Consider the following 12,243-nt stretch of genomic DNA (forward strand, 5'->3'; position numbering starts at 1 on the left):
CTAGGCTGATGCCGCTGGTCCAGGACCACACCAAGAATCTGCTCTAAATCAGTGGTTTTTGAACAGGGTGTGGGAAGTAATGTTGCCCCCAGGGGACATTTGGCAGTGTCTGCAGATATTTTTGGTTGTTATACCTGGGTGCTACCATTGACATCTAGTCAGTAGAGGCCAGAGATGAAGCAAAACATCCCACAATGTACAGGACGGCCCCCACAACAAAGAATTATCTGGCCCAAATGTCAATAAGTGTTGAGGCTGAGAAATCTTGCTCTAGAGCTCAACCTTGGCAGCCTATTAGAAACCCCTGGGTAGGTGGGGGTGGGGGGTGGGAGAGCGGGTCCTGGGTGGCTCAGTCGGTTAAGCATCCACCTCTTGATGTTGCCTTAGGTCATGATCTCACCTAAGGTCATGATCTCCCCATTCATGAGTTTGAGCCCCACATCGGACTCCACGCTGATAGTGCGGAGCCTGCTTTGGATTCTCTCTGCCCCTCCCCTTCTCCCTATCTCTCTCTCTCAAAATAAATAAACATTAAAAAAATTTTTCATTTTTAAGTAATCTCTACACCAAACAAGGGGCTTGAACTCACAACCCCAAGATCAAGAGTCACACACTCCACCAACTGAGCCAGCCAGACGCCTTTATGTTGTGTTAACGGTTTCTTCATTCTCTTTGTTCTATAGTAATCCATTGTAAAAGTATTTCACAATGTCTTTATTCATTCTAGTATTTGTGGGCATTTGGGCTTTCAGGTTTTCATTATTATGAAGAATGCTGCTATGAAAATTCTTACCATGTCTTTTGACGCACATGTGTGCATTCCTTGGGAATATATATTTAGGAGTGCTGTATTAATTTAGTAGACATGGCCAAAAAAGATTCCAAAGTGGTTGCCATCACCGCTACCACTGGTGGATGGACATTCCTGTTGTTTTACATTTTCAACAACACTTGTTGTCATCTTTTTTCATTTTAATCATTCTGGCGGGTTCACAGTGATTTCTCATTGTGACTTTAATTTGCAATAATTCCCCTGATGATTAATGTGGTCAAGCACCTTGTCATATATTAAGTGTCCATTTGGGTATCTTTGTGCAATGCCTGTTGAAATTAATGCCCATTTTTCTATTAGATGGTAACTTTGTTTTTGATTCATAGTTTTTTGTGTGAGTCCTTTGTTGTTTATATATATGCAAATACCATGTCCCACACATGGCCTGTCTTGATCCTTTCTTGGTGGTTTTTAACAAAAAGAATTCTTAATTTTAATGTATTAATGTATTAATTAAATGTATAAATTAAATCAAAATTTAGGACCTTTTCCTTTATGGTTAGAACTTTTTTGTGTCCTGTTTCAGAAATCTATGTCCCAAATCCATGAAGATATGTTCTATTCTCCTACATTGCCTTCTAGGAGATTTATTGCTTTACCTTTCACATTTATATGAACAACCAAAACAACTTTGTGATTGGTGAGAGGTAGATGTCAGGGTTCACTGTTTTCCACATAAACAAATGAGCTTTGATCATTCATTAAAAAGGTCATACATCCGGGGCGCCTGGGTGGCGCAGTCGATTAAGCATCCGACTTCAGCCAGGTCACGATCTCGCGGTCCGGGAGTTCGAGCCCCGCGTCGGGCTCTGGGCTGATGGCTCAAAGCCTGGAGCCTGTTTCCGATTCTGTGTCTCCCTCTCTCTCTGCCCCTCCCCCGTTCATGCTCTGTCTCTCTCTGTCGCAAAAAAAATAAATAAACGTTGAAAAAAAAAATTAAAAAAAAAAAAAAAGGTCATACATCCTTGGGGCTCCTGGGTAGCTCGGTTGCTTAAGCAGCTGACTCTAGATTTCTGCTCAGGTCTTGATCCCAGGGTTGTGGGATCGAGCCCCACATTGGGCTGGCTCCATGCTGAGTGTGTTCTGGCCCTCTTCCCCACTCATGCTCTTTCTCTAAAATACAATTTAAAAACTTTTAAAAGACCATTTTCTTATTGTTATAAATCAAGTATCCAAATATGATTTGTTTTAGTATTGTGGCAATTCTGAGATCATAGATGAGTTATATAGAATTAGTATTAGTTATTTCTTAAATGTTTGGTAAAATTCACTAGTGAACCCATCTTGACCTGAAGTTTATTTCCCTCCTCTTAGGAAGATTTTTAATCATATTTGATTTCTTTAACAGATATAGGATTAGTTTAGATTATCGCTTTCTTCTTCAGTGAGCTCTGGTATTTTGTGTCTTTCAAGGAATTTGTCCATTTCACATAACCTGTATTTATTGGAAATTCTTAGTTTTGTTAATCTTTTCTATTGTTTTCTTATTGTCTATTTCATTTATTTGTGTTCTAATTGTTTCCTTCCTTCTACTAAATTTGGCCTTAGTTTGTTCTTTTTCTAGTTCCTTGAGGTGTAAAGTTAGGTTGTTTATTTCAGGTCTTTAGTTTTTCTTGATGTATGCATTTATAATTACAAACTCTCTTAGAACTATTTTTGCTGCATCCTGCAAGTTTTGGAATGTGTTTCCATGTTTGTTTGTCTCAGATATTTTTAAATTCCTTTTTGATCTCTTCTTTGATATTGGTTGTTCAGGATATGTTGTTTATTTTTTATGTTTCTGTTAATTTCCCAGCTTTCTTTCCACTGTTTCCATTTTCACAGCATTGTGTTTAAAGAAAAACTTGATATAATTTCTATCTTCTTGAATTTGTTAAGACTAGTTCTAGGCGCGCCTGGGTGGCTCAATCGGTTAAGCGTCCGACTTCGGCTCAGGTCATGATCTCACAGTTCGTGAGTTCAAGCCCCGCGTCGGACTCTGTGCTGACAGCTCAGAGCCTGGAGCCTGTTTCAGATTCTGTGCCTCCCTCTCTCTCTCTGACCCTCCACCGTTCATGCTCTGTCTCTCTCTGTCTCAAAAATAAATAAACGTTAAAAAAAAAAGATTAAGACTAGTTCTGTAGCCTAATATATGATCTATCCTGGAAATTATGCTATGTACACTTGAGAAAAATGTGTATTCAGCTGCTGTTGGAGGAATTTGTTCGATATATGTCTATAAAGTATGTTTGTTTACAGTATTGTTCAAATGTGTGGTTTCCTCTAGATTCTCTGAATGATCTATCCATTATTGAGAATGGGATATTAAAGGCCCCAACTATTATTATATTGCTGTCTATTTCTCCTTTTAGTTGTTAATATTTGCTTTATGCAAGTAAGTGCTCTGCTGTTGGATGCATAATTATTTACAGTTGTTATATCTTCTTGATGAATTGACCTCTTTCTCATTATATAATAACCTTCTTTGCCTCTTTGACCATTTTTAGCTTTAAGTCTGATTTGTCTAAGATAAGTATACTTACTCTGCTTTCTTTTTGGTCACATTTTGCTTAAAATATTTTTTTCATCCCTTCATTCTCAAGTCTATCTGTCCTTAAAGCTAAAGTGAGTGTCTTGTAGGCAGTATTTTGTTAGGTCTTGTTTTTTTATCCATTCACCCATTCTATGTCTTTTGATTGGAGAATTGACTCCATTTATATTTAAAGTAATTATTGTTAGGTAAGGACTTACTATTGCCATTTTGTTCATTGTTTTCTGACTGTTTTCTAGATCCTGTGTCCCTTGCTACCTCTCTTTGTGATTTGACGACTTTTTATGGCCACATGCTATGACTCCTTTATCATAATCACTTGTGTATTTACTACAGGTATTTTCCTTTGTGGTTACCACAAGGTTTACATTAAAAATTTTATAATATCCTATGCTATGCTGATAATAACTAGCTCCTGGTAATCATAATTCTACTTTCTGTCTCTGAATTTGGCAGCTCTTAGTACTTCATTTAAGTGGAATCATGCAATATTTGTCCTTTTGTGTCTGATTTATTCACCTAGCATAAAATATTCAAGGTTAATCCATGTTGTTACATGTGTAAGAATTCCATTGCTTTTAAAGGTTGAATAATATTCCATTACAAGTATATACAGTATTTTGTTTAACCACTCATCTTTCTGTAGATATTTGGGTTGTCTCTACCTTTTATGTACTGTGAATAATGTTACTACATACAATGATGTAAAAATATCTGTTCAAGCCCCTGCTTTCAATTCTTTTGTGTGTACACCTAGAAGTGGAAATGTTGAATCATACAGTAATTCTATGCTTAATTTTTGAGGAATCAACATACTGTTTTCCACCAAAGATGCACCATTTAATTCCCACAACCAATGCACAGTATTCTCATTTCTCCACATCCTAGCCAACACTTGTAGGTTTTTGGTTGGCTGGTTTGTTTATTTACTTATTTATTTAAATGTTTTTATTTCTTTTTGAGAGAGAGAGAAAGAGAGAGAGAGAGAGAGAGAGAGCAGGGGAGAGGCAGAGAGAGAGGGAGACACAGAATGTGAAGCAGACTCCAGACTCTGAGCTGTCAGCACAGAGCCTGATGTGGGGCTTGAACTTGTGAACAGTGAGAACATGACCTGAGCTGAAGTTGGATGATTAACCAACTGAGCCACCCAGGTGCCCCTGTTGGTTGGTTGATTATAACAACCATTTTAATGCATGTGAAGTGTATCTCACTTTGGTTTTGATTTGTATTTCTCTAATGATTACTGATGCTAAGCATCTTTTCATGTGTTAATTGGCCATTTATGTTTCTTCTTTGAAGAAATACTTATTAAAGTCCTTTGCCTATTTTTGAACTGAGTTGTTTGTTTTTGTTGCTTTTGTTAAAGAGAAACATTTTAAATAAGATAAACTGCTATAATATTGTCAGGATATATACAGGGGCACCTGGGTGGCTCAGTCAGTTAAGTGTCCAACTCTTGATTTCGGCTCAGGTCATGATCTCACAGTTCCTGAGACTGAACCCTGCCTCAGGCTCTGTGCTGACAGCATGGCCTGTTTGGGATTTTCTCCCCTCTCTCCCTCTGTCTGTCCCTCCCTTACTAGAGTTCTCTCTCTTTCTCTCTCTCTCTCTCCCAAAACAAATAAATAAACTTTTTTTAAAAAGCAGTATTTCCTAATACAATGTTGCCAAAAAAGTTTTTGAAATAATTAGCAGTGCATATGTCTCAAAAAGGACTTTTATCCAGGATATATAAAGAACTCCTACAACTCAAAAAGATAAACAACCCAATTTGAAAAGGACAAAAGATTTAAACAGTTCACAAAAGAACATATACAGATGGTCAATAAACACATGAAGAGTTGCTCAACATCACTAGTCATGAGGTAAATGGAAATTAAAATCACAATGAGATACTATTACACGCCCACAAGAATGACTAATATTAAAAATAAAAATACTACTAAAAAAAAAAAAAAAGGTCTCATCACCAAAAAAAGCAGTTATAAGTATGGGGATAGATGTTAACAAGACTTATTGTGGTGACCATTTCACAATATATATGAATATAAAATCATTAAGTTGTACACCTGAAACTACTATAATGTTACATGTCAATTATACCTCAACAACAAAACAAAAAAGAAAAAAATAGTACTAAATGTTAGTGAGGATATGGTAGAACTTATACACAGTTTTTAAATGGTGCAACAAGTTTGGAAAAACATTTTGGCAGTTTCTTAAAAAGTAAAACACATTTATCATACAACCCATCAATTTACTCCTAGGTGGTTACCCAAGAGAAATGAAACCTGTCTATAAATAAAACCTGTAAATAAACGTTCAGAGTGGCCAAAAGGTGGACACAACCTAAATGCATACGGATGAACAAATTGTGATAGTCGTAAAATGGAATATTGCTTAACAATAAAAAGGAACAAACTACTGATACCTGAAACGTGGATGAATTTCAAAAATATGATGCTGCGTGAAAGAAATTGAGCCACTAAAAAATACATACTATATAATTAAATTTGTATCAAATTCTAAAATAAGGAAAACCAACCTACTATAGTATACAGTAAATCAGACCTTGCCAAGGGCCTTCAAGGGAGGAGATGTACTGCAAAGGGAAACAAAGGAACTTCTGAGGATGGTACAAATATTCTATATCTTGATTGTGGTGATGGTAGTTCCATAGATGTAAACATTTCTCAAATTTCATCTAAACACATACTTAAGGGGCATCTGGGTGGCTCCATCGGTGAAGCGTCTGCCTTCGGCTCAGGTCATGATCTCACAGTTTGTGGGTTTGAGCCCCGTGTCAGGCTCTGTGCTGACAGTTGGAAGCCTGGAGTCTGCTTCAGATTCTGTGTCTCCCTCTTTTTCTCTCTGCCCCTCCCTCACTTGCGCTCTGTCTCTCTCTCTCTCTCTCTCTCTCTCTCTCAAATATAAATAAACATTTAAAAAATAAAATAAATGCACACTTAAAGTGGGTGCATTTCATTGTATGTAAAGTGATACTTCAATAAACTTAATTTTTTTTTTCAACGTTTATTTATTTTTGGGACAGAGAGAGACAGAGCATGAACGGGGGAGGGGCAGAGAGAGAGGGAGACACAGAATCGGAAACAGGCTCCAGGCTCCGAGCCATCAGCCCAGAGCCCGACGCGGGGCTCGAACTCAGGGACCGCGAGATCGTGACCTGGCTGAAGTCGGACGCTTAACCGACTGCGCCACCCAGGCGCCCCCTAAACTTAATTTTTTAAAAAGTAATTTCTTTTAGTAACCAAGAAACTTTGATGATAATCTAAGTTTCCTGACTATGAGGATATATGTGGGTCTGACCTAAGTATGACAAATCAACACCTTACAACGGAGGAAGGCATGTAAGTACCTGGCTTCCTTTATTCATCAAGTGAAATAATTGCCCATGATACCGTTAGCAAAATAATTACATGCATTCTTTCTTTTTCAGGTTTTCTGAATAGGCCACTACATTTCAAACAAATAAACTGAAGAATAGAATAATATATATTTAAAAATGTTTGAGTTACCAGAGAGCAAAAAAAAAACCACTATTTACCACATTCCCCAAGTAAATGGAATAAGGCATTTCAAAATGATTTCTTTCGTATTTCAAATATACTCTGTTATGTTGAATAGCCCTTTAAACATAAACCAAGCACATGGGAAGTTCCAAGGGTGTCAGCCAGGTCTTCAGTTCTGTTATTGAGTTCTTACACAAAATTGTAGAAATTCTGTTTGCCATTTTGTGTGGATAAAATAGATAAGCCCAATGAAGAAAGTTTATCTTTAAAGCATCAGGAATTCATTGAAAAGTAACTCTTAAAAATGACATATAACATTTTGATACTAGGAATAAAAAGGATAACCCAGCCATAAAAACATACTCTTGTATTCTAAGATTAGTCTCAAAGGATAAGATATTGTTACTATCTTGTGAAAATAAATCTAATTGTTGCCTTGAATGTATCCTGGATAGAATGTTGTATCTGATGGTGTCATCTCCTAGGGTCTGAGGTTTTTTTTTTTTTTTTTTTCAACGTTTATTTATTTTTGGGACAGAGAGAGACAGAGCATGAACGGGGGAGGGGCAGAGAGAGAAGGAGACACAGAATCGGAAACAGGCTCCAGGCTCTGAGCCATCAGCCCAGAGCCTGATGCGGGGCTCGAACTCACGGACCGCGAGATCGTGACCTGGCTGAAGTCGGACGCTTAACCGACTGCGCCACCCAGGCGCCCCGGGTCTGAGGTTTTAACACTAAGAAAAATGTTCTTGTTTTCTTATATTTTCATGACAAAATAGCATTCTTGTGAAAAGTACTAGATTACAAAAAAGGGAGAGAGAAGCAGGGAGAGGGGAGAAGACTCTCACCCAGAATGTCAGATTTCAGGAAGATATCCTAATGGCCTGAATCTGTACATTTCTCTGTGGAGGTGTGGCTTCCACAGTGTGTCTGTCTACAGTGAGCCGTGGAATAATTATACAAATTGCACTGACTCATTTTACTCAGGTAAACTCAACCCTTAAAAACTAGGAAGTGCTTCCAATTTGACCACAAATCTATTCTTTAAAGATCTTTGAGAAAATCATTTTTTTTTCTTCTTCAAGTTGTAGCATGGGATCCATTAGACAGCCAAGTCCTTCTGTCTATCCAGAAGAATGTCATGTCTGAGTCTTTTGATTTTCTGGTTTTGAATTATACATAGTCATGAAACTCAAGGCTTGTCTTCCCTCAAAGCTCTTCTACTGTAATATTATGATTTACTAGAAAGTTACTTACTATATAACACAGCTTCAAAGACCAGATCCCCTGTATTTGCTCCTTAGAGTGTTTCATTATAGCAATAGGGATTAATGCCAGTTGTTACACCAGGAGAGATCAAACCGAAACTTCCACAGAAGTCTAAATAACGGGAATCTCACAAGGAATGATAGATACTACGATTTGCTCTTCAGTGACTGATGGCCCATGTTTTATTTAAAAAAAAAAAAAAAAAAAAAGGTAGCAAAATTGAGCAAGCCCCCCAGGCATAAAACAAACTGCAAAAATAAATACAAGGAGAGTAATTTACAAATTTAAGAATATATAATCAATAAGGATGGGTGAATATGGCAGCATTTTGAGATAGAACTGCATTTTCAACTATTTTTAAAATGTTTCCCATTTGGCAGAACCCCAAATGGGCTTTGCCAAGCACTTTTTCTTCTTAATTTTTAAGTGCGTATGTATTTCAAGGAAAATTTAATCCATATGTTCCTCTCTCATTTACACAATTTATCAAAATGTTGCTTTGAATGAGCCATTTAATGTCTAAGAAAACTGAAATACTTCCCCCCCCCCCAACCACCACCAATAGTAGTTTTTAGCTTTTTTTTCTTCCTCAATTAAATATTGTTTGGTACTATACATGAAGCTAATTGAAAAATATTCAATTCTGTTTTAATATTCAGAATCAAACAAAGTCTGATAAAATTAAAAATAACAGAAGATACACTCCCCCCACAGTACTATATTTTCAAGTTTGTAAAAGCCTTCTCTCATTCACATGGTTCCTATAAATCGAAGAATGCGAGAATGAAAAGTTCCCTCAGAAATGTTAAATTTTTTTTTCCTCACTTTAAAAACCAGGAAACTGAGTCCCAAAGAAGTTTAAGAATCTGCCAAAATCACGAAGCTAATTAGTGGCGGAGCCAAGACATGTATCTTCCCGTTCCAGTGACTTCTTTGGTTTTTCCGATTTTAATTAGGATTTTATCTATATCTAAACACACAGAAGTATCAGTATGATACTAGGTCATTAAACAACAACAGCAACGAAAACAGTGTAGCTCACTTCTGCATGAAATGTATCTGCCTGCTTCCAAAAGATCAATACCTGGACAACTGACAGGCTGGAAATGAAAAGTTCAACATCTGGTGTTGCCATTGAAAATCTCAATGGCTCCATGCACTGTGTGATCCTGACTGCATCTATCCTTTACCATCTCCACAAGCGTAGGTGATAGATCCATTTAAAAGAAAAATTAAGTCCAGTACACTCTCAACCCTTACCAGTAAGATGTTACAGAAAAACAAGCTGATTAGGCTTTAATGATAAGGATATTTCTTCCTCCCCTCTTTCTTCTCCTCTTCTTTCTTCTTCTTCCACTAAAGGGGATCATTCTGGGCTACACAAAAATCTGGTGATGGGCATTCGAGGACAGAACAGAGATATGCCTTCAAGCAAGATAAAAAGGCACAGATTAGTAAATAACTGCTATCCCCAGGGAAAGAAAAGAAGAAGAGAGGAGAGGAGAGGAGAGGAGAGGAGAGGAGAGGAGAGGAGAGGAGAGGAGAGGAAACCATTGGAGCTTCCATTTGTTATCTTAGGAGGCAGTCATGAAGTACACACCACAAATCACAATTAAAAGAACTATGACCTTGTAACTACTCACCAGTGTTGATACTGTGTTACTCTGTTTTATTACAGCAATTATTTTTTTTTAATATGATGGAAGGGGGCATATAATATGTATATGCATTTGGGGACAAAGAAGAGAATTGGAGGACCTTTTTCTAGAGGGAGAAACCAAAATCATATGGTGCAGAGCATCTCAAACACCAATTGTTTAACCTTGGGTATGTTACTTAACTTCTCTTCGTCTGTTTCCTCATCTATACAACAGAAATAATATCAGTATAATAAGGATTCATGAAATAATACATGTAAAGCACTTAGGACAGTGTTTGCATACAATAAGACCTCAATAAAAATAACTGGTTGCACTGTTATTTTTTTCTTTACACTGAAATGGGAAAACAGGCTGAAATCCTAGGACTTGTGGCAAACAGAAAAAGAAAATACAGAAATATTATTTAGGACTAAAAAGGAGCTTGGAGTCTTGGCTCTGAGTCCAAGCTATTGTAAATTTACTGAATTGGGATTCTAAACACAACTATAGACTCCAACACAAAACAAGGACTCAATCGATGCTACTGTAACAAGTGCTCATATCATGAATACCTGTAGCATTTGGAGCACTGTAGCCCTACCTTCTTCTATCTTGAGCTCCAGCTGTTAAAAATAACAGTGTATCCAAAGACTGGACAACCAATGGAACCCAATGCAGAACATTCAGGAGCCTTCACAGAATTTCTGGTTCTAGAAATGGTTACTTTGTCAATGACCTTAGACGCGATAGCTTAGGGGTGGGAGTGAGATAATTTCCGAGTCTTTCTTGGTGAAATTTTTCTCTTTTGATTGTAATTTGGTTGGTTTTACCAGATGAATAAATGGATTGAGAAGCACCTGGCTTAAGAAGAGGGGGACTGTGACGGAAGCCTTGGTCTTGGTTTTGCCTTAGGTGCCACTCTGAAGACAACATTCTATTTCTAGGGGGTTCTCGGTTATGTAAAAATGAGGTTATGTTTGGTGATCATAAATGTCCCTACCTCTCTAACATGTTGTGGACCTATAATGGTATAAAATGCTATAATGTAGCATAAAGTGGCATAAAGTGCTATGAAATGGTATAAGATAGTGAGATTGGTTTTCCTGGTCACCATGACTCTATTGACAGAGCACCTTTCTTTGAAAGTTCCATGCATTCTATACAGAACAATTGATAAAATAGAGAGGAGTGTGGTGACTACAATATGCTTTTGCACTGGATCTGTGTTCAAATTCAAACTCTCCCACTTTATAAATAGCTCAATATTGAGCAAATTACTTAATTTCTCTAAGTCTAAATTTGTTCAAACATGAAATATGTTTCACTTTACCTATTTCATTGGGTTGTTCAAAAATTAAATCAGAGAACATGAGTCATGAGCTTACCTCCTAATAGGAGCTCAAATAGAAGAGAGCCAATATTACTGTTGCAGGAAAAGAAATGACGGATTCAAGCCGGAAAGGTCTTTCATCTAAGGGAGTGTCAGATTGCATTATACACATGAATAATGCTCCCCTAATCCAAGAGAGTGTTGTCATTTTTTGTCACATGCTCACATATTATCAGCAGAGACCCCGGAGGAAGCAATGTGGCAGTGTTGGTTGAATGAATTAATAAAGTTGCTCTCTTCAGCCAGGACTCTTGGGCATTGCTGAATACTTTCACAATGTGTAGAGTCAAATTATATCATACAACTGACCACTGTAGTCTTTCATAGTACCAGACATTTTGGGACTAACGGACATAAACATACATTGATGAGTAAGTGAATGTTTCATATTCAAATGGTTAAACAATTTTAAGTTTCCTCCTGATAGGTCTAAATGAAATGGCTAAAAAAATTAATTTTTCGTAAGTGGGAAGGGGTACATGAGAATATGCCCAAAGAGGCTACTTCTAAGCTGTGCATAGCAATAATAAACAAATACCCTCTAATCAAAACTTCACAGATGGCCAGTTCCCCCTTGATGTAAGGAGACATTGATAATGTAGCCTGGGTGTTATCTTCAGGCTTGACCAAGGGCCATCTTGAAAGGAAGGACTTTGACTTCAGAAGAGGAGCTCTGGTTGCTGAGATCAGGCGGGACCACTGCATCTGAGCTTTCAATTGACGGAAGAAGTCAGGAACCAAGAGACCCAGGATTACTCTGTCAGCTCTGCAACTGCCCCTTGGTTATTATTTTGGTTGCCTCGGACAGTTTCCTATGATTATTACCAATAAAAGCTCTAAAGTAATTTTAAAAAGCAATGTACATTCTGGAATGGTGGTGGGGAACTGTTTCACATGCTGCAACCAGACTTGAATGTGGGCAGGAAAATCACAAAGGATGGAGGAAAGCAACTGTGGAAGAATAGAGGAAGTAGGGCTGAGTCCAGAGGCCTCTGCTAGGAGGAAAGGAGACCATTCCGGCCAGCGAAGGGATTCTGAGAATCCCAGATACT

At 37.5% G+C, this 12,243-nt stretch overlaps 1 long non-coding RNA gene across 1 annotated transcript; it reads left to right on the forward strand.

Annotated features, from left to right (window-relative positions):
- Nucleotides 1-7,230: 7,230 nt before the first annotated feature.
- On the forward strand, nucleotides 7,231-7,985 carry LOC123599283. The gene is made up of 2 exons (XR_006713079.1): nucleotides 7,231-7,385; nucleotides 7,618-7,985. It is a non-coding gene; the product is annotated as an uncharacterized LOC123599283 (long non-coding RNA).
- Nucleotides 7,986-12,243: the final 4,258 nt, after the last annotated feature.

The sequence above is a fragment of the Leopardus geoffroyi genome, chromosome C1 (assembly GCF_018350155.1).
Source record: "Leopardus geoffroyi isolate Oge1 chromosome C1, O.geoffroyi_Oge1_pat1.0, whole genome shotgun sequence".
In the NCBI taxonomy this organism is placed as follows: domain Eukaryota; kingdom Metazoa; phylum Chordata; class Mammalia; order Carnivora; family Felidae; genus Leopardus; species Leopardus geoffroyi.